Below are 22,415 nucleotides of genomic sequence, written 5' to 3' on the forward strand. Positions count from 1 at the left end.
GAAAATAAAAACTAAACAGTAAATACCTTCCCCCCCACCCTCCCTTCTTCCTAGGCTTAACCTCACTCCTGATGTCTCTACCTCCTCCCCCAAGCCAGCGGCACAGCAGGATGGGGAACAGGGGCTTCAGTCAGTCCATCACACATTGTCTCTGCCACTCCTTCCCCTCAGAGGAAGGGTCCTCACACTCTGCCCCTGCTCCAGTGTGGGGTCCCTCCCATGGGAGACAGTCCTCCATGAACTTCTCCAATGTGAGTCCTTCCCATGGGCTTCAGTTCTTCACAAACTGCTCCAGCATGGGTCCCCTCCATGAGGTGACAAGTACTTCCAGCAAACGTGGTCCAGCTGGACTCTTGTCTCCATGGGTCCACAAGCCCTGCCAGGAGCCTGCTCCAGCACAGGCAGTTTCCCAATATGCAGTGCATCAGATTTCCTTACATTTTGTGTGAAAGTACCTAGAATGACTCATCCATTTTTCCTGAATAAATTCTTCTACCTTTTCCTTGTACCTGTGTTTCTGACTCCACAGGACATCCTTTTCTCCTGTACAGAAGATTCTACAGAATGTACAGCTCAATCTAGCTTATTTATATTTTCTGTCAGTTAGCAATAGTGGGAAAGCTTTTCCTTTATGTGTCCCTCCAGAATGCTGCCTGGGCACAGGCTTTTCAGAGAGTCTCCATCTTTCTTTCTGTAACATTACTCCACCTTTTTTTTCTCCTGAAAAGCTTCTAAAATATGGTGGACTCCTTCTGGCCATACACAGGTGACAGACACATCTCTCCAGTTTCTGCTGGTTTTATCATTTGGGTCCAAGGCAGGTGCATTTACAACTTAATTTGGGGAAAGGGAGTGGAGGAGGCCAGGGGTTATGATCTTTGTTTGTTGCACTGGGATACTTACCTATTTAAAAATATAAAAAATACAGCAATGATACAAATGTTAGCATATGGCTTGCTGGTACATGGCTGTTGACAAACTTCTGTTAAGTTACAAGGTATATTGAGGTAATAAAACCAGACAATTCCATTTCAGTGATACTCTGTAATGTTACACAGTTATTTTCCATTATAATCTTCGGGAACCTGTTGAGGTTTACATTTCAAGTATATGCTGTTTTCAAGACAATGATTTTCTGAAGTAGCACAGGGTTGGGGTTAGGCTGTTACCACAGCTGCTGAACTCTCAGCTTTTTTGTTGCTGTGGCAGTTATGCCAAATAGAATGCTATTTGCAAAGTCATCGGAAACTGGATTCAGCTGCCTAAACCTAAGCATCTAGTGCTATTTCAAATGTTCTTGTGCATCTATAACATTTGCTGGGGTCTGGCACAGATGACACCTATCAGGCATTTTCTGGTCTGGCAGCTGTTGTCCAAACACCTCAGGACACAGCGACATAAACTAGGACATCTTGGCTAGCACTTTCACATATGTTTATACAACTGAATCCTATCCCAGCAGTCAACCATTAAGTGAATTCCAGTGAACAGCACTGTGTTATCAATTGGAATTAAAAAAGCCTCTAGCATTAACAACTTTTCCAAACTGGCCAGTAAATTCACCAAGTTAATTGGCTGAAGGAGGGCAGAAGACACAATATGTGTGTGCCTTCTCATCCCACTGACACCTGTATATGCACAATGTGATTGCATATACACTGGGTTGGGATCTTTGGCAAGACTATAAGAAGGTCTTTAATAAAATTATTTAAGACATAGGCCAGAAATAAAAGACTCCAAAATTAATTAATAAAACAATTCCATTTACAAGCTGTGAAGGACACGCATTAGACTGCTTTAGACAAGAAGAAGCATTTTCTTACATATGTATTTTTAGAAGTTCTTAATAGCCCGTATTACAAAAGTAACATTCTTGCACTGAGTTTGAAAATGTTAACTAGCCTCAACATAAATGTACATTAAAGCTCCTCTTGTTACACCTGAAGTGGAGCTAGAGGCATTATACTAATGTAAGTGCCGAACTTTCTCTGCTAATTCCTAGGCAGGAACCCTGTAATCCTCTGGGAGGATGTTTTGACAGTCCATTTCATTGCTGAAAGCTGTGCTGAAAGGAATTTCCTGCCTTAGATTTCAGAGGTCTATTGGAATTGCTTGTCTTACTGGGTAGACTGACTCTTCAGCAGAGAAGAGGGAGGTGGCTACAGTAGGGCAATGTCACTGCACTCTGCAAACTAGCCGGCTTCAGCAAGGTCTTTTACAGTCACATACCAACATACTCTTCATGCCAGTCCCTCTGGTGCTTTCTCCTAGTCTCTCCTCATCCAGGACACACTCTTGCTTTTTCTCTTCTCTCTCTTCCTTGGCTGCCCAATCTCTTAACAGAACAGCCACAGCTGCACCTTATCTACATCAGCCAACACACCGCCCCTGAAGCCAGCCCACAGTTGTATATTACCAATGCTAATTAACCCAGCTTCATTCCTCTACAATTCCCCTCCCCTTTTTTTTTAACATTTCATACCTTATATTTTTAACAATCATTACAACTTTTTTTTTTTTTTTACAAATAAGTTTTTCATACAGTCCTCTATAATTCCTTTATATTTCCCCCCTTTTTAACATTTCATACCTTAGGTATTTAACAATCATCACAACCTTTTTACAAATAAACTTTTCATACAGTCCAGACAACTTGTCCCTGAATTCCTTCTTCACTTTTATCTTGGGCTTTTCAGCTTCTGCAGGTTGATCACCTTTCTTCTTATCTGCTTTCTTAGCATCTGGGATTTTGATTTCTTCAGAGGGGGGTTCTGATGAACTTGTCGTGCCTTGTCCTTTCACCTCTTGGGTCACACTAGACAGTAACCTGAGTGAGCTTTCAGCAGCAGCAGATCTAGAATACAACGCTAACCCATCATTCTGTGTCCTGAAAAACTTCTTAACAGCCTTGTGGTCGCCCATTTCTTCTACAAGTGGAGACACCTTCAACGAGCACATAAACGCCAGCAAGAATACCCCCAGGCCGAGCAGCAGCAGCAACGGCAGGAGCCGCCCGCGGCACCACGCTGCTCCCGCGCCTTCTGCCAGCACAGCCATCACCGCTGTCTGGCCGGACACGCTCTGGACCCACCACCGCTGTGGGCTGCTGCCACATCTGGCTGTGTACTCTGCTGCTATTGCCGATTACCCTCAGCCTCTTAACTCGATGGCAGTCAGCCTTCCTTCTCTTTGATCCCAACGGCTCACCTTTACTGGTATCTGATCCAGGTCCCCAGGCTCTCCCGCCTATCTCAACGTGATCTAGATCACAGACTATCCCCGCCTGTCTCCACTACACTGGGCACCGCTGTCACTGTTGAAAACTTCAAATGTCCCCCGGCACAGCCATTATTGCTGTCACCGCTCATTACACTCAGTCTCATCATCTGAAGGGCCTCACACAGAGCACCAATTGTCACAGCACTCTCCAGACTAGCCAGCTGCAACAAGATCTTTTACCATCACATACCAACATACCCTTCACACCAGTCCCTCTCCTGCCTTCTCCTCATCCAGGACATGCGCATTCTCTCTCTCTCTCACCCTTCTCTCTGCTTCTTCCTCCTCTCTCTTCTTTGGCTGCTCTCTCTTCCTTGGCTGCCCAACCACTTACAGAACCTGCCACAGCTGCACCATATCTACATCAGCCAACCCACCGCCCCTGAAGCCAGCCCACAGTTGTATATTATCAATGCTAATTAACCCAGCTTCATTCCTCTACAGAGCAAGGCTTGCTTAGTGAAACCTGGCCTCACTGCGGCTTCCAAGAAAAGCAATGGAAATTGGTCATTTTCTTCAGACTCAGAAGACAGCAGCTTGAGATCCCGTAGCCTTGCTCTGCATTTTTCAATCTTACTCCTCCCCTTCCTTTGTATTTCTCTTGTGCCATCTGTGTAATTTAAACAGAACAAGTGTGTTCAAGAATTTGCTATCAGCTTTTTCTAGGTCATATTTCTGAAGACCTCACAAGCATCATGCTTTCATTTGCCAAAAAATTAACACAAGATAAAATAAATTTCCAGTATATGGCTGAAACAAGTCCAGTCAGTACAATGTGTAACTAATCGGACTTTCAGCTTCTGCCCTTTACTAAAGGTGTTTCCTTTGTAACAACCAATTTTTTATTGAGTATCTCATGCCATTCTTTCAATTACCAAATTCTCCACTACCCTTAACTTCTTCCTTTCTCAAATAAAATAGAAAAAAAATATGTATGTTTTGCTAAAACAGACTGGGTTTAATATTAGAATTATTTTTTCATAGGGCTTCATGTTAATTAAGCTTGCAGTAGCTCTTATTTATTTCAAATCTTTCATTGCTGAAAAATGGCAAAGAAAATCAGAAGTTACATAAATGAACACTTTTTGGACTGCTGAAATTCAAATTCAACTAAATAGAAACATTTAGGACTTTTTTTACTCCTTGAAACTGAGATCATGAGCAGACAACCAAACTTCCACTGGCTAAATCTAGCTACAGATTTATTTTAAGCACATAACCCTATTACTGATGAATCTTTTATATGTTTATCTTTACAATATCCCTGTGAATGTAGGAATTACTCGTCTCTACTTAGAAAACAAGGTCATTGATTGCATTAGGTATTGAAACAACCATAAAATCTAGACTGGCTAGAAATCCCAGATCTTTGTATACAGCTAGCTTCCTGCATGAGTTTTCAAAGATGTATTTGAATTATTTGTGAAAATAAAAATTCTGTAATATTCCCAGATATAGAACAAAGTCTCTGAATTCATGTTATCATGAGTTAGTTCTTCCATCCAAAGCAGTACAATGCTGTGAAACAATTCTTCTGGCACTGAAGGGAATTTCTCAGAACCAAGTTTTCACTGGTTTACGGGGGTATATTATTGTGAATCTCTGAAGGAAAGTGTCTTTTCCCAAGCTACAGTGTTCTCTGGGTACTCAAGCTGAGTCTTGCATGGCTATAACTGATCTCTTTCTGATTTCTTTTCCCATCTGTACTTGTCTGGCAGATGATGAACCCTAGGAACTTAGCCAGTGTCAATCTCTTATTTGTTCAGTTAACCCCTGTGCTGCCAGATATCAGCCACAGGAGCAAATGGGTATGATTTATACAGATTTTTTTTATAGCTTGCATGTACCAAGTTTTAGCAAGTTTTGAATCTGCACTGCAAGCCTCTGGTTGCTTATGCTAAAAACCTCACTTTGGATGCTGAGAACAGAGATTAGAAAATAAGGCATTTCAGATGGTTCAGGGGAGTCTTCTGCTTCAGAGGTTGCGTTTTCTTTTACTTCCTTTTGGAAAAAAATTAATTAAGCTTTAACATTCTGGATACATTTTTTAAGTGTAGACTATGTTTATATTATTTGCCTCATAGTATTTGTATGAAGTGGCTGCCACCTGCATTTAATTTATCTCATGACATGTCTGCCTTGATATAAAATTCTTCAGAACACAGAAGAAATTACTATTTTCTGCTTGGACTTTCCTGGCTAGCTCCAGTTTGATTGTTGTGGGCCTCTTAGAGCCTAAACAGATAGCGTACACACAGCATACGGGTTTTTAACTGATTGCTAATGTTCCTAGAGCACTTTGAAGAGAAAAAGGAAAGTACATGTGTTAATTATTATTAAGAACCTAGCTTTGAACATCATGTTCTGATATGAAAAATGTTTAGTGAGTCCTCACCAAATCTCAGCATTATAAATGTATTTCATTAAGAGATCATTAAGACATTAAAAGACATCATTATTAATCTATACATGATCTAAGCTTGGCAAACCTCTGTAATCCAGACTCATTATATTAGCGTGAGTGCCTTTCCAGCCAAAAAAGTGCTGAGATTTTGCATGGTAGCATTTCCATTTATCAACGATATTACAGATGAAATAAAACCTCTGATTTTTGGAAAATCTCCCTTTCTAGTCCTATTACTTTTTCCTGGGCTTGATATAGTGCAGTTGTTGTTTCTGGCATTAATGCCTTTTAGGTTCAGCATTGCACACATTATTTGAATTGAGTACTCTTATACATGAAGTGCAAAAGATCTTCAGCAGGCTCTATCCAGGGGTTCCTTGGATATGCATCAGTGGATTTTGTGGAGGAAAAATTCTTCCGGTAAATAAGAGTTATACATGTTCTTTGATAATGTGTTCTAGAGAAACTGTTAATTTTTCTAAATTACTAATTGTGATGTGTAGCACAATAAATAGACTGTTGAAAATCATGGTGTTTTTGTTCAAAGTACATAAAATGAAAAAAAGATTAAGTGATGAACTTCCAAAATGAAATATTCTCAAAGAAATCTGCTAAGAAAAATCCCCAAACCCCAGTAGGCTGCCTTTTCAGTTCTCCTGCTAGCTTTTATCTGTCATTTATAAGTGCACAGTCATTTCTTAATTAGAGCTTTTCTGCTTTGAAAACACTGTGGCCAGCCACTGACATGTGAAGAAGAAACCCAGTTTTCTTATTGTGATTAAGTACTCTGAAACACATTAAGTAAAATAAAATATTTTCTTCAAATGTGAAAACAGTCTTGCAAAATGTGATGCTTCCAAACGTGACCATGCATTTTCTGGGATAATTTGATGTACGATAAGCAAGTGTTAAGAAATTTTTAAAAATACATTATATCAGTCTAAGAAAAAGAAGCGCCAATATAATATAGGTAGCAAGATGCACAAAACCCCTTTTGCATGTAGTTGCACTATCTCATAATCACAAAACCACAGAATCACAGAATGGCCAGTGTTGGAAGGCACCTCTGAAGATCACCTAGTCCAACCCCCTGCTAAAGCAGAGTCACCAACAGCAGGTTGCACAGAATCGTGTCCAGGCGCGTTTTGAATGTCTCCAGGGAAGGAGACTCCACAGCCTCTCTGGGCAGCCTGTCCCAGAGCTCTGTCACACTCAAGGGAAAGAAGTTCCTCCTCACATTCAGGTGGAGCTGCCTGTGCTGCAGTCTGTGCCCGTTGCCCCTTGTCCTGCTGCTGGGCACCACTGAAAAGAGCCTGACCCCGTCCTCTTGACACCCACCCTTAAGATATTGGTAGACATTGATAAGGTCCCCTCTCAGTCTTCTCCAGGCTAAAGATGCCCAGCTCTCTCAGCCTTTCCTCATCAGGGAGATGCCCCAGTCCCCTAATGATCTTTGTCCCTGTCTCCCTTGAACTGGGAGCCCAGCACTGGACACAGCACTCCAGATGCAGCCTCAGCATGGCAGAGCAGAGGGGGAGGATCCCCTCCCTGGACCTTCTGGCCATGCTCCTCCTCATGCCCCCCAGGATACCATTGGCCTTTTTGGCCACCAGGGCACACTGCTGGCTTATGGGCAACTTGATGCCCACCAGAACTCCCAGGTCCTTCTACCAGGTCAACCCCTGTACTGTGCAATCATCACATCAATAATCTTGCTTATAAATTATAAGAATATTTCACCCAAAATCATCTACCCCTGCCAATGTATTTACTTTACTGTAAAATTCGTTTTATTCAGAAGAATGCAAGTGATTTGGAGTGCTGTGCTTGCACACTCACATACTAAGCCATTTGATGTCATCTCTTAATATACTGAAGGATCAAAGCACAGAGATACACAGCACTGGATTTTGCAAAGCTTTTAAGTATCAAGTTCTAGGTGTATAGCAAAAACCTAGGGATTTTGCCACTGATGTCCTTTAAGCTTTTTGTAATAGAGTTCTGATTAATATGATGGCTTGGAAAATACTTTATTTCCAGTTATGGAAATTTATGGAATATTAGATGCCAAGTTAAAACTCCTGTTGTGATTTAGATACAGGCAGCTAAATTGAGATGTCTACAGTATAGGTATCTATTTATGATCTAGGTAAATAAACAAAATATATGGGCTTGATTCAGTTGTCTGCACTTAAGTGCCTGCCACTTGAGATGCCCCTGGGCATGTGAGAGAACTACTTCTTACTGGTAGATACGATGCAGGATCTGTGGGAGCTCCTTGGCCTTCTGGGGAGGTGGCTGGAGCCAGGTGGAATACCCTGGGCATCATAAGTGAAGCCTGCACAGACGTGTTTGTTGTAAGGTGAGACTACTCTAGTGACTATATTCAGTAGATCTCCACTGACTATAATAGGAGCTTAGATATCTAGCTCACTTCTAGATACTTTATATGGTAGATATCTAAGTTCAGATGTCTGAATCTGAATCTCATTAAATCTCTATTCAGTTGCCTATAGATGTATGCATAACTGTTTGAAATGCTTTACAATATCTGAGACATCTGCATTAGGCTGGCAGGTGAGACAGAGTATAGGGAAAAAAAGTGCCTTACTCAAGCAGCATCTACATGCTAGACAGTAAATCCTGCTTCATCTAAAATGACATGAGCAGCTTGTATGTGTGCAGCTGAATCCAGCTCCTTATATTTATTATAAAGATCCATATTTTTGTCATCAAAGCACTTCCAGTTCCCATACAAAAGCACAGAGGTTTCCCTCAAAACCTAATCAGAGTGTGAAAGGTTACTTCTAAGTAAGTGATGAAGAGTCTTGCATACAGAGAAAAATATTTGAGGTCCTTAGGAGAGCTCGTCATGATGCTATTTAGACTGAAACAGGTATATTGGAAGCTATGAAATGTCACCGTTACTGCAGTAGAGGAACAGATCTATCAACCACAGAATTTGGTACCTGCACTATAGCTTTGCAGTGCAAGAAAAAAATCCACTGGAGGCTCTAGGGGTACCAGCCAAGTGAGTTTAGTCCTGTTTTCAGAGGTGACATAGCGCTTTTAGGTTAAGGTTTTTATTGTCATTATACAGTGCCCTATTTGAGATTCTTGAGTTGTTTCCAAATAAGCTGGCAGGCTTGTACAGCACAGCGCTTTTGAAAACTGACACCCTTGGTCTCGTGACTTTAGCCAGACAGATTTTGACAAATATTCTTGAGGAAGGAAAAGTTAACAACTGAAAAAGATAAATATTTTCTTAAAATGCTATGCTACAAGAAGACTAGTGATACCTACAAAATAGAAATTGGGAGATTTATTATTTATTTATTTTTTTTTTTTTTACTTTCCTGTTTGTAAGGAATATTAAGAGTATGCTGCAACTACGATCAAAATAATATACTTTAATATCATTAAGAACTATCTTATGATGCAGTGTTAACATTTTCTATCAGAAGCGAGAAGCTTTGTACAGAAGAAGGCCTGCTCAGTGTAAATAAATTGAATGTATAAGACCAGTTATGGCTGCACTTTTCGATTGTCACAGGCTGACTGACTGACCCATTTGTTCCAGTCAGATCAGTCAAGTCGTAGCTCAGTGTTACAGAACACACTCTCAGGTTCAGTATCAGATAGCAGGCTAATATACTGCAGATTACATTAATCTTACTTATCTTTTCCTCTCTGCCCATTCTTTCCCATTTTTTGTGTGGTTTTGATTCTGTGTTTGTTTTCACTGTTCCATAACAAAGATTATCTTTACAGAACACAAACTATAATTATATATACACATATTTCCTATATCATTTACTTATGACTGATGTTTGAACTTTTTAGTTTCTTTGCTGTATCATATACATTTAGTAAAGAATAATTAAAAAAAAACCACACCCACCCTTAACTGATTTATCAGCTTTTATGCTTATCATTCAGAAAAAAGCTCAAGAGCACTTGGCCAGGATATTAAACATCTAGTCATGGTTGAATTAAGACATCCTTAGTCAGCACTCATTTAGATTTTCATATCTTAAACCACTATGCATCAAGCAATGGAGCAGCAGCCATGTCTTTTGTATAGAAGTTTTGCAGTTAAGGTATTCACCTAACAAATAGGATTGAAGGAGCTGGAAAGTTATCTCATAGTCCAAAAAAGTATGCTAACCACCAAGCTGGCATCTGAGGAGAGAAGGAGGAAGACGGTTCATACCTTACTTTCATGAAGCTAAAACATTCTACACCTACAAATAAGGAAGTTATGGTGGCTGGAATGAGAGGAAGCACAAAGAAGCCTGACTTTGCAGTTTACTCAGCATTCACTGCTGAGGAGTACAGAAACTGGGTTTATGTTATCCAGTGACTGTCTAACGTAAACATATAAACAATTCTAGGGTCAACATCTGTTATTGCAGCAGAATGCTCTTTTCTCTTTGTTGTTGTCTTTCCTATAAGTCTTTCTTGTTAGAGTGGCCTCAGTTTGTAAGATGAATGAATGTTCTACTGCTGTAATTTTTGGAAGACGGTTGTCCACATGCTAGTTCGGTATTTCAACACTGGCAATGGAAAGTCAGGTTTCATAGAATCACCAACTCACAGTACAGCTGAGGTTGTCAGAGATCTCTGGAGGTTGCTTAATCCAACCCACCTGCTCAAAGTAGGGTCAATTAGATCCACTTGCACAGAGCTTTATGTCCAGTTGGATTTTGAACATCTCTGGGGATGGAGACTCTGCAAGTTTTCTGGACAACCTGTTCCAGTATTTGATCACCTTCACAGTAAAACAAAAAAAAAAAAAGTTTTTTCTTTTTTTGAAATGGATTTTCTTGTGTTTCAGTGATTCTCATCCTGTCACTGTGTGACACTGAGAAGAGTTTGGCTCCATCTTTTTCATTCCTTTCCATTTGAACTCTTTAAGTTAATAAATGTAGTAAGCTTTTAATACTATAAACTGTACAGCACAGCACACTTTTAGGTACTAAGCTTATTAAAAATTATTGTTATTCTCCTGAAATACAAAACCTTATCTTTTCAAAAAGGCACAGCCAAAAGCTGGAGGAAAATCTTGAGTGAAGTCTTATGAAAAGTCATACCTTGTCCCAAAAGTGAGTGAAAAAAAATATTAAGGGTCCTAGAATGGAAAGTATCCGTGATGATACCATACTATTGATAGACTTTAGTGTTTTAATCTATAGGCTCTAATGTCAAGCTATGTGAGTATGCTGGACCGTTTTAATGGTTTATAAAGAGAAGTCATATCTATTAATTTTATATGACTAAGTCACAGTGGTTTTTGTATCCAGAAGCCACTAACTTCAGTTTCTTCCAGAGACAAAAATAAATCTGAGGACCCAGAAAAAATAATTGAATTAATTTTACCTTGACTGAATCTCTTTACCTCTCCAAGGCAAAAGTATTCATGAGTACAGAAGAAATATATGGACATTTCCAATAAAATCCACTGACACAAAGCTGAGAAGTATCCCCAGGACAGGGAGAATCAGAATGTCATAAAAGATAGAAAATGCTTGACTTGCTTGAAACACTATGTAGTCTGAATCATATCTGTTTTAAGAAAAATAAGCACAATCTGGAGCGCAGTCATGGTAATAAGATGAGAAAATAATCAATTACAGGAACAGAGGTAACTTTTGCTGCAAGAAATTATAATCATTGAAGATTAGAGCTGGGCAAGATTTTTCAGATTAATAGATCAATTCAGACATCTAAATCAATTGTCTGAAAAAGGGCATAATTGCTATCTCTAGCTGTATCAAGAGATTGACTACCAAAGAGGGAAAAATGCTCATTAAACTAAGGAATAGCCTAAGGACAACTAGTTATAAACAAGCCACGGCTAACTTAGGCTGGGCATTAGAAAGAGACCCATGGTCTTTGCAAGAGTCAAGAATAAAGAGCAGCCTGCAAGGTTTCAGGTAAAGTAAATTTACCCCTTCTGTTACTGATTTTATAAAATTACAGAAGGAATTTGTGATATGCAACCTGCATCAATTAGTGACTGGATGGGGTTACTCAGGATGTTCTTCTAGCCCAGAAGCCTCAAAAGGTGTGGGATGACTTCATGACATGGAATTTGAACTTGGAAGTGGTCTTCTGGTAAGAAACAGCAATTTAATTTCTAGATTAGAAATTATGAATAAATATGAGTCCCTAATTCAGAGAAATAGTCAGAAAAATCTTGCAAAAGACAGAAAATACTTTATTGCTATCATCTCTTGTATCAGTCAGGACCCTACAGGCTATGATTCTGAGGGAGAATAAGGGTGTAATGGTAACTGGTTTGTTGCAAGAAATTGTAATAATTGAAGATTAGAGCTGGGCAAGATTTTTCAGATTAATAGATGTGTGCTAAATGCAGTGCTGAGCTCTTCAAAAATAGTAAATCTGACGTTTTTCATGGTGAAAGATCATTATGGTCTCCAATTTCATTACATTTAATTTCAAAGTAAAGTCAGAAAAATGCCTTTAAAAGCTGAAGGAAATGTATTATTATGCAGCAAATATAGAGCCTAACTTTTTTATTGCATGACATTGTTTAATTCTTCTCTCATGGTGTCATCTGAAAGTAATAGTCATGTTCTGTCTAGTGTTATCTAGGTCATTAATGAAAGTGTACAATGTGGTGTGCTACTCATGTGCTTATAATTAATTGGGCACATAAGTGGTTGAAAGACAGATTCCTTTGTGGTGCATCAGTCTCAGAGGTTTTAGCAATTTTATGCTTTTTAAAGCAATTGAGGCTTTTGTGTTTTGTTTTTTAATAAAGCCATAAATTGCAAAACAGGCTTTTAAACATTTCTGATATTCTCTTGTTCTGACCCATTTGAAAGACTATATAAATCTTATCTGCAAAGTTTAGAATTTCCCATTAATAATAATGAAGAAAGAGAAAAGAACAATAAATTGTTCAAGAAGAGCCTGGAATTTTTCACTGCGAGTTATCCAATAGAGTAGAGAACTGAACAAAGATATAAACATCAAACAAATGAAATTTTGATTGTCATTTATGAGGAGAAAACATCTGTAATGGATATAACAAGCAATCTTGAATCTTAATATTCAGACTTTAATGAGTAAACAGATATTTCACCATCTTGTAAAACAATAGCATTATGAGCTCAATCTGGTTAGAACTACTCTGGTGCTTAAAGACAGGCTTAAGTGTTTTTCTGGATCAGGCCAGAATGGTCAGCACCCTGCCAGATTAATTCTTGGAAGAGCTTACAAAAAATGGTGAGAAAACTTCTTGTGCGTAGCAAGAAATCCAAAACAGTGACCAAACTTAATGTGCATTGACAACAGGGTAAGCCAAGTTCTTGAAGAGAATGATCTGAGGTACAAAGCGTCAAAGGAAATATGATTTTTTTGTCTTCCTTTTTTTTTATGGCAAAATTTTTGTCCTCTGTGACACTTGAATGGATTTCAGGCCAAAGGAGACTTCCAAAACTTTTTTGCATAAAGCACCAGGCTTGAAAACCCATTTCCATTTGCACAGGTGGGTGAGTGAACTTACTTGTGGTTGGGGCTGTATGAAACGCTAATGTAAAGAAAATCACCACTTTCTTGTAAAACAGAGCAAAAAGCGGGAAGTGTGCCTAGGTCTATGGAGACTGCTCAAAACCGGAAGAACTTTGAAATAACTTGCCTGATTTGCTGGCTTGATAATTCCTCTTCATCAGAAGGAAGAATTTGCATCTACTATTCATATTGTACTGCTTTCAAGAAAATGTTTATTAGACTTCTTCCAATTACCTTTCTTGCATTACAGCCCCCCTTTTTTATCCCCACAGAATGGGTATAATTGCCAGTTCTGTATTACTGCATGATGACAAGATCCTTCACCTTCATGAAACACTTTCTCTTCCATTCCCTCTTGTTGGGTCACTGAAGCTCTTGCAGCCTGTGCTTTGTTGGACAATGAGATACTCATTTAAGTCCCTGTTTACTGGTAGCTGGTGACTCTTCTAGACCTTTCTTCCTTCCACAATTCATCAACCCAGTTATACTTGAATTTTTCTTTGTTATGTATTTGTTATCCAGCCATGGAGACAAATTCTCATTTGTTGTTACTTTGCCTGTACTGAGTTTGCTTGGGATGGAGTTAATTTTCATCACAGCAGCCTATGTGGTGCTGTGCTTTGGATTTGTGGCTGAAACAGTGTTTTGGCTCTTGCTGAACAGTGCTTGCACAGCATCAAGGCTTTCTCCCCTCTTCCCTACCCCCAGTGAGTAGGCTGGGGGAGGGCAAGAGGTTGCAGGGGGACACAGCTGGGACAGCTGACCCCCACTGACCAAAAGGATATCCCATACCACATGACACTGTGCTCAGCAACAAAATCTGAAGGAAAGGAGTAAAGGAGGTTGTCCAGAGTTACAGCGTTTGTCTTCCTAAGTAACCATTGCATGTGCAGAGGCCCTGCTTCCCATGAAGAGGCTGGACATGTGCTGGCCGATGGGAATTAGTGAGTTAATTCCTTATTTTGCTTTGCTAGCACATGCAACTTTTGTTTTCCCTGTTAAGCTGTTATCTCAGTCCATGGTTTTCTCACCTTCCTTCTACTTTCTCGCCATCCCACAGGAGAGAGGAGTGAGCAAGTGGGTGGGTGGATGTTTGGCTGCTGGCCAGGGTCAACCACATTGGCTAATTAATTACTTAAATTGAGTAGGACCTCTTTCATTGTATAATCTTGGAAATTTATCTGTTGCATTGATCTAAATTTTACCTAAATTTACCTAAAATTATAATTCACCATAAAGTGCATAAAATCCCATATTTTTTGCTTCATTTTATCCTAGCTTTGTTCTATAATGTTTAAATTTCTTGTGTGTTTCCAAGTCTGTAGCAGAATGTTATGCTGGCAAAATCTCAGCAATTCTACAAGCTCCAGCCTCAGTCACGTATTTCATGTTTTCAGAGTTCTTTCACTACCTACAGTACATCTGAAGACCTTGTCAGTTTGTATCCAATTTTACACATGTTTTTGCACTCTCTGGGTAGACTTTGGCCTATTTTACGAAAAGAGTTAGTTGATTTTGCCTTTGAAGTCTGGAAGCACTGCTGCAGAGATCAGTTATTAAAGGAAAGGGGGCACAGTGCCTGCGGTAACGGGGTTTCAGTCCTCACTGATCTCCTTGACATTACCAGAAAGCAAATAACCTTGATAACGTGACTGATCAGTTCAGGGTAGTCTTTAAAGCTGATCCAGACTGACCAAAGCAGAGAGGTAAATTCAGTGAATTATGTGTATCCTGTATAGCCCTGCATTTACTCAGCTCTGAATATGACAGTGATTACTTGTGAGGTTAATGAATATTGAAGCACTTAGATACATAAGCCTCTATAACTTAATTAGTGTACCTTATATGAACTTGAAGTAAATGTCCATTGTGAAGCCAAAAATAATAAAAATATCTGTAATTCTTTGAATTCCCTGAATTCACTGGTTACCAGAAAAGCCAAATATTAGTGAATTTTTGCACAGTATTGTATAAAGCGCTGGAATTTTTATCTTGTTCTCTTGTTTAAATGCAGAAATAAATACTCTACCTGTGACGGTTCAGTTATTGCAGGCAATCATCAGTGATCAAGGAAACAGTGATAGTAAATCCTCATGAACAAAATTCTGACCCCAGCAGAGTCAATGATTTACGAATTAAAATAATTTAAATAATTTAAACAATTTAAATGTGGTGAGACTAGCTTAAGAGCATAACATAAGCAAATCTTCCTTTTGGCTACCAGCTCTGGATCAAACACAGCAGCTGTTACTGTTAATTCTTTGAACAGCCATTATGTGATGCAACTAAACATCAGAGAGTGCCTTGCCATATTATGATCTGCCAACATTCTCATCTTATTTTGACATATGTATGGAGCTTGTTAGATGAATGATCTGAAAATTCTGGAAGATTTCTCTTACCTTTTGTAAACTGTTTTATTTGCAGTATATCCCACTGAAAATTCCATGAGAGTTCACTTCCATCATTTTGTAATAAAAATAATGTACCTTTTAATGATAGTTGACATTTTTGGTCTATATAACCAAAGCATTAGTGGAGGCTACCAGCTATAAAGGGGCTGCAGACCCTGAAGGTCAGCTGCACTTACCTGAAAAATACCTGCTCTATTTGATGAAAACTACTGACAGTAATTTAGGGAACAAATGTAAGAACACAACCTTTGATACAATACTGTCTACTATTTTGGCTATTTTAACACATCTTAAACTCAGAGGCTATAGATATTCCTTCCTATTATAGCCTGCTTTTTATTCAATTTTGAGATGCCTTGCAGCTATGCTTGTTTTTTTTCCCTGTTTTCTCAGGGAGTGTAAATCTGACAGAGGCCAATGCAACTGAAGGAGGAACAAATGTTCCACTTGTCTGTTTATTCGGTAAATAGATCATAAATTTCAATAGGCATCACCTCATTACTGTGCCTCATCTCTGATCTTGAAGACCCACTCCCAGGAGTGAGCTAATTTTGCTTGTGGTGCAGTTCAGTTGCCCCAGCATGCTACTTGAGATGCCCATGTGGCCTTGAACTAACACGTCTCATTCCTGGGCTGTATCTGCTAGTGCCATGTGAGTGTTTCAGATATTCCTGGCCATCTCAGGCATGTAAGTTTAGGCAACAGACTTGAACCCTAAGAGCCTGCAAATGAGTAAGTGACATAGCAATAGCTGAGTTATAGAGTTATAAAACAGCATCTTTTCTGTGTGATGTAAATGCTGGGGAATAACATGAAGGGTAGGATTCTATTGTAGGATTCTACTGTATTTTAGGGGTTAGAAATCAGCTTTAAATTCAGAACAGTATTTCCAATTCAGCACCTAAAATTAAATATATGTCAATATTTATGCATCTGCATGTGAGCTGGGTATCTAAGATTCCCTGGTACTTAGTGAAGATGTAGGTAACTATTCAGTTGCCTAAGTATAGGTGCCTGATGCCTGTGGCCTACAGTACCTGAGATGTCCACCTAGAGCAGCATGCAATGTACAATAGACCCATATGGAAGCCAGATGAGATACTGTAAGACACAAGAATGGCATGGAACTCCTTTGTATTGACAACTGCCATCAAGACACAGAGCTAGGTGAGACAAATCACACCTTTAGTTCCTGTGGAAAGAGTGTTTGGCACAAAAGGAGTTGTGTCCTGCAGTCTTAAGGAGGTGCCTAAGACTACCGTTGCATTTTACACAGGCTATAGAAAAACTGTCAAATGGTATTAACCAGCAGCCAAAAGTTGATTAGTTTATATTCTCAGGTCTTCTTAGCTGGGATGAAATGATCCTGTTTTGTTTGGGTTTTGTTTTGGTTTTGGTTTTAAAGAATGCAACATTTAATTATATATCAACATTTTATAATAACTTCTTCCATTACTGTTACGTTCATACAGTCCCTTCAGCATTTGGTCTCTTCAGCAAAAATACAGCTCTCTGTTGCAGCAGCAAGTGGGTGGGTTGCCTTAGGTTACCTTCTGAATGCTGACCCAATCTATTTGCTGTTACTCATTATGTACTTGACAATCACCATAATAGACATAAATATAGTAGGTCTGTATTCTCAGAAACTTAACAATGTGCAAGACTAAGGTTTAGAAACAAGATTGTGTGGCTGCTCAGTTTAGTTAGTACAGCTCTAGGAAGATCATCTACAGAAATTCAACAAGTTGCACTGGAAAATACACCATATTGCTTATTATGCCAAACTTTACTACTCTTTTCAGAAAAGAAAAAATGATGGTGTGACTTTTAAAATCTCATTGTAAAGTTACAATACAGCTACGTTTTCTGACTCCATGAATCTTGATAGCATCTTTTAGCTTCTTCGCATCACGTAATCCAGAGGTATCCATAAGCATCTTAAAACCCGAGTTCCATTAAAGTGTGCACCTTTGCAGAGGAACATAATCTTGTTATGTTTAAATCAGTAGTATCCTAAGACTTTTTTTCTTTTCCACAACTATAGGAAGAGATTAGAAACTCAGGTACAGAAACAGAGCAGCTCCGTGCTGTTCCTAACATCTCTAGAAGCAAAGTGCAGAAACAAACTTTTCTGAGTAGGATCAAGTAGTAATGACTCTTTACTACAGATTCTGTTTTTTACTTTGTAGATACCTATAACATATAACTTCTTACCTTCTTAAACTATATTCTGTACAGATCCTGCTCTGCATTGGTGACACTGACTTATTTTAATATATTAAATATCCTTCTGATATTCTGCAGCTTCCTTGAAGGAGACAGAATGCTTGCCTACTTGAGAAGGAAGGGTATAAAGAAGATCCTCATGGCTACTATGGGTTTATGAAAATATTGGTGCTTGACATAAATGTTACAGAGTTGTCTGAAATAGCAGAATACAACAAATATTTAAAGAAGGCATAGATCCTTCCAAGTGAATGCTAGGGCATCCTGACCGCAGATCTGGAACTACAAGAAACAAGTCATAAACCTCTGAACTTTGGAATTAAGAAATCTGCCACAAAAAGGCAAAACCTATCTGTTCATACATAGTTCACAGTTGCATCTTTCGCAGACTTGTCTATGCGTAAGCAAAATACTTTTTGTCAAGGTGGTGAGGAACATGGAAGAGAAATGCTAAGAGACAACCAGATCCCCAGTGCTTTGGCCAGTAAGCTTCATTTCATTCATTGCCTTATTCCACACTTTCTAACACTAATATGTGTACAACAGAAACTGGTGTACAACAGAGAGCCTCAAAAGAAAAAAAAAAGACAGAAAAGGAAATGAAAAATAAAAGAAACTATACAAAAATTAACAAGAAGGAAAAGTGTAGAGGAATTGTAGAGGGATGAAGCTGGGTTAATTAACATTGATAATATACAGCTGTGGGCTGGCTTCAGGGGGGGTGGGTTGGCCGATGTGGATAATGTACAGCTGTGACTGGTTCCTGCTAAGTAGTTAAATAGCTCTAAGGGGTAGGGAAGGGGAGCAGCCTATGAAGAGACACCTGGAAGAAGTGGAGGGAGGTGGGAGAGCCTCCTGGATGGAGGAGAGACAAGGAGAAGGATGCAGCAGAAGCAAGAAGCAGGGTGGACTGGTCTGAAGAGTATGGAGAAACAGCACGAACAGTAGATGAATCTTTGAAACCTTGTGGAGGATTGGTGACTGTACTGGGGCTAGGCCTGCTTGAAGAACTGCAGGTAGATGGAAATTTTATAGGCAAATGTATCAAATAACCAAAATACCTGAAGAGGGCCATACTTGCTAACTATATCCTTACTGATAGTCATCCTTGCTCCTATGTGAAAAGAGTAATTTGTGAAATGAAGCTTCAGACATACCATCTTCTAGTTCTTCCTCATTACTAGAGGCTTTCGTCAAATTATTTACCTGTGTATTGTCATGCCAGTAAGATAGTCGGGCTTCAGTAAGCTTGCCAGGTGGTCTGCTTCCTTGAATTCTCTGTGCCTAATACAGAGAGGTGCTGGAGAAGACTAATAAAAAGAGGAAAAAATATGCCAGTGCTAAATTCATTGCATATACTTCCCACCTCACCTCCTAGGAGGCTCTTAGATCTGAAATTTGATGTTGGGGTCTTGTTGGTGTGTTATGCCAGGAGGAGAAAAAAAAAAAGTAGTAATTAATATCAGGCTGCACTAGGCAAGTGCTAAAACAGACCAGTAGGTAGAAAGAGCAGAAATCAGTTCTAGTGCAGAAAGCAATTCCTCTAAACAGGAAATCCTGTGGAGAAAAGTACCATTGTTCATAAATTGTTTCTCCTTCTTAGCTAATTAAAAACCACTTTTTTTTTGTAGTGCAGTTAGGCCTTAGCTGGCTGGGATACAAAATGCAGTTGTGTGAGGCTTGATGAATTAAAGTCACTGTTTTTCTTGTCCGTTTGGATTGCAAAACTTTCTCCATGTTTCTCTTTTTTTTTTTTAAAACAGCTTGCTTTTTGTAATATTTTGTCTCACATTGATAGCAATGAAATGTTTTGGTGAGTCTCTACACTGTCTTTTATCACTGATTCCAGCCAATAAACTATATGACTTCAACAGATGTTTCTTCTACTGCAGACAATAAGATGTTTTCAAGTCCTCAGGAGCAAATTAAAGTAAGAAGGATAAGTTTAGAAATCGTATGGAAACGAGAGACGTTCTTCCATGCAGACTTTAAAAAAATAACCTTTGATGCCTAATAATAAAAAGCAGAAAGATAGTCAGGTAAAGACATAACCGTGTGTAGGAAGGAAATATCTAGAAATTCACAATTAGTGACAGTTAATGTTATATCTGCAATTTACATGCACCATGCCAGATTTTCCTGTGGTGTGTGTGGTGGTAGCTTCTTTGACTTTGATAAAGCTGGACTGACTGTTTTGTATCAGGTGAAGATCTGCCCCTCTCAGTCTTCTTGTGAACAAGAAGAAAAGAAGGGACAAAACTTGAAGAAGGTTTAGAAGGCATCTGGTTTTTCTCATTTAAATTCTGGTTGCTTTTCCAAGGCATCATGAAGGCTTTTGTATTTTGTGATGTCTCATGCTGTATGCATTTGCTTAAAGTACCTGTAATGTAATTCTTTAAGTAGAAATTACTTTGATTCAGATGTTGATACATTTTCACATATATGAAGTGTCATAACAGTTCCTTCTGTTTTCCTACCTGGGCTCAGTCCTAAGGTTTGCCATCTTCACCCATTTCTGTAATATTTTAGGCTTGGAATGGTGCTTAATAATCTTATATAAGAATGTTGAATCCTTAAAGTATGGGAGAAGAACCCAAATCCTGGGCTTGGTGTTCATAGGATGTAGAGGTGAAACTACACAAAATTAATGTATTTCTAGCAGCTTTAGTTGTAAGATCTTTTCCAGGAGAGCCCGATACTGCAAAATACCATCTAGTGAGACTGATGTTCTGGTAAACAGCAGCACGTGTGAAGTGACTGGTCATCCTCCAGAGAGCTGTGGGAATACTGTGCTAGAAAAAGGAGTGATCCCAGAGAATGCACAGAGGAGACCAAGGAGGAGGTGAAATGGATTTGCTGGTCAATTATGTTAAGTAAATTCCCATACAGCAGAGCTCCTGCCAGCAGTCCAAGAGTTTCTACCAGCTAATGGATGTCAGATCAAATCCCATGTAGGGATGGAACAATGGTGTTAGACTGTATGGGTGGGATTCATGAGGTATTATATGTGAGAGCCCATCTGGCTTTCAGTTGGTGAAAGATGTGGCTTTTCTATAGGTTCTGTTTAATACCTGTCAGCTCCATGCAGGAGTTTCAGATATCTGAAATGGCATCTAAGATGGCTTCTAATACCTGGATCCCACCATAAGACCTCAATTCAGTTGCACCCTAGCTGCCACTGCAGAATGTCCATCACCATGTGGTCATCTCAGGCGCAACAGGGAATCTACAAAGACACTAGATGCTTATATGTAGGCAATTGAATGTAATCCCAGGGGTGACCATCTAATTCAGCTTTATGAAAGCTTCTATTTTCAATGAAGAGGAATGGTTATTTCCTCTGTCCTATTTTACACATCTCTATTAGGATGGGATGACTGGATGTTAGTCTTAGAGAACCCTCACACTTCCTAATGGCAGTAGATGCCTATGTTTAAGTAACTGAATCCTACCCTAAGTGTTCTGGCTGAGTTGAATTGCTGTTGCAGTGCTGCTGACTGTACTGATTAAACTGGAAATTCAGAATATAATGGGAATATAATTTTCCCCACTGACCTCCAGCTGCTGCTTCAGAAGAATGTTAATGGCACATCAGAGCTGCCAGCTCTGTGGGTGTATTGGGTCCTCTATTGTACCCTAGGTGTTCAGCAACTTCATCTAAGTATACAACATATAAGTTTGAGTGAATCGGCTCCCTAACATTCATCAGTATTAGAATTAGGTGAGAGGAATCACACCCTAAATAAGTGTCTAGATGTACTTTTTTAAAAAGAGAAAGGTATTTATATCGGGAATTTTGCTGTTTAGATATGCCCTTCTAGTTCTAATGTACTTCATGAATAATATTTATATGAGATACTATTTATGGTCCTCAATAACTGAAGTCACTATTGTTTCTTGGTGACCATATTAATAACTATATTAATATATAATATTATAATAACTAAATATAAAGCTGGTCACAGAGTTTATTGATTGCCATATCTAATCACATTACAGGTATAAGTAGGGAGGTATAGAATAATTTTTAAAAACTTAGCAAAACAAATAAATAGATGCCTTTATTAAAGACATTTCCAGGAGGAAAAGAATTCATAACATATAGTCAGAAGTGAGCTGTAATTGTTTTGAATGAAAATAGGTAAGGATTTTTTTCATCATATTATTTTATAATTTTGGTTGACACTGGAACAATATTTCTGAATGTTTTTAATAGTAAAACTTCCCAGAAATTTATATACAAAACTGATCTTGCAGTCACCATATATATGACATAAAAATTACTCATTAAGTAATCAAACTGAATTCAGTAGCACTGGAATTGAACATACTGGGGCTGGGACTGGATAAAATTATTTATTTATTACTTTTTTATTTTTCAGAAAAAGGTTTTTATTTCTGAAAATGTACAATCTAAGTGACTAACTTCTTGAAAGTATATTTTTGGTGAACTGTAGAAATAACTTTAAAGCAGAAAATATTGCCACACTTTTTATGTCTTCCAAAGAAAGTAGTTGTTGTTGTAGTAGTAGCATAGTTGTTATGTTATCTCA

This window comes from Falco cherrug, chromosome 6 (genome assembly GCF_023634085.1).
Source record: "Falco cherrug isolate bFalChe1 chromosome 6, bFalChe1.pri, whole genome shotgun sequence".
Lineage (NCBI taxonomy): Eukaryota > Metazoa > Chordata > Aves > Falconiformes > Falconidae > Falco > Falco cherrug.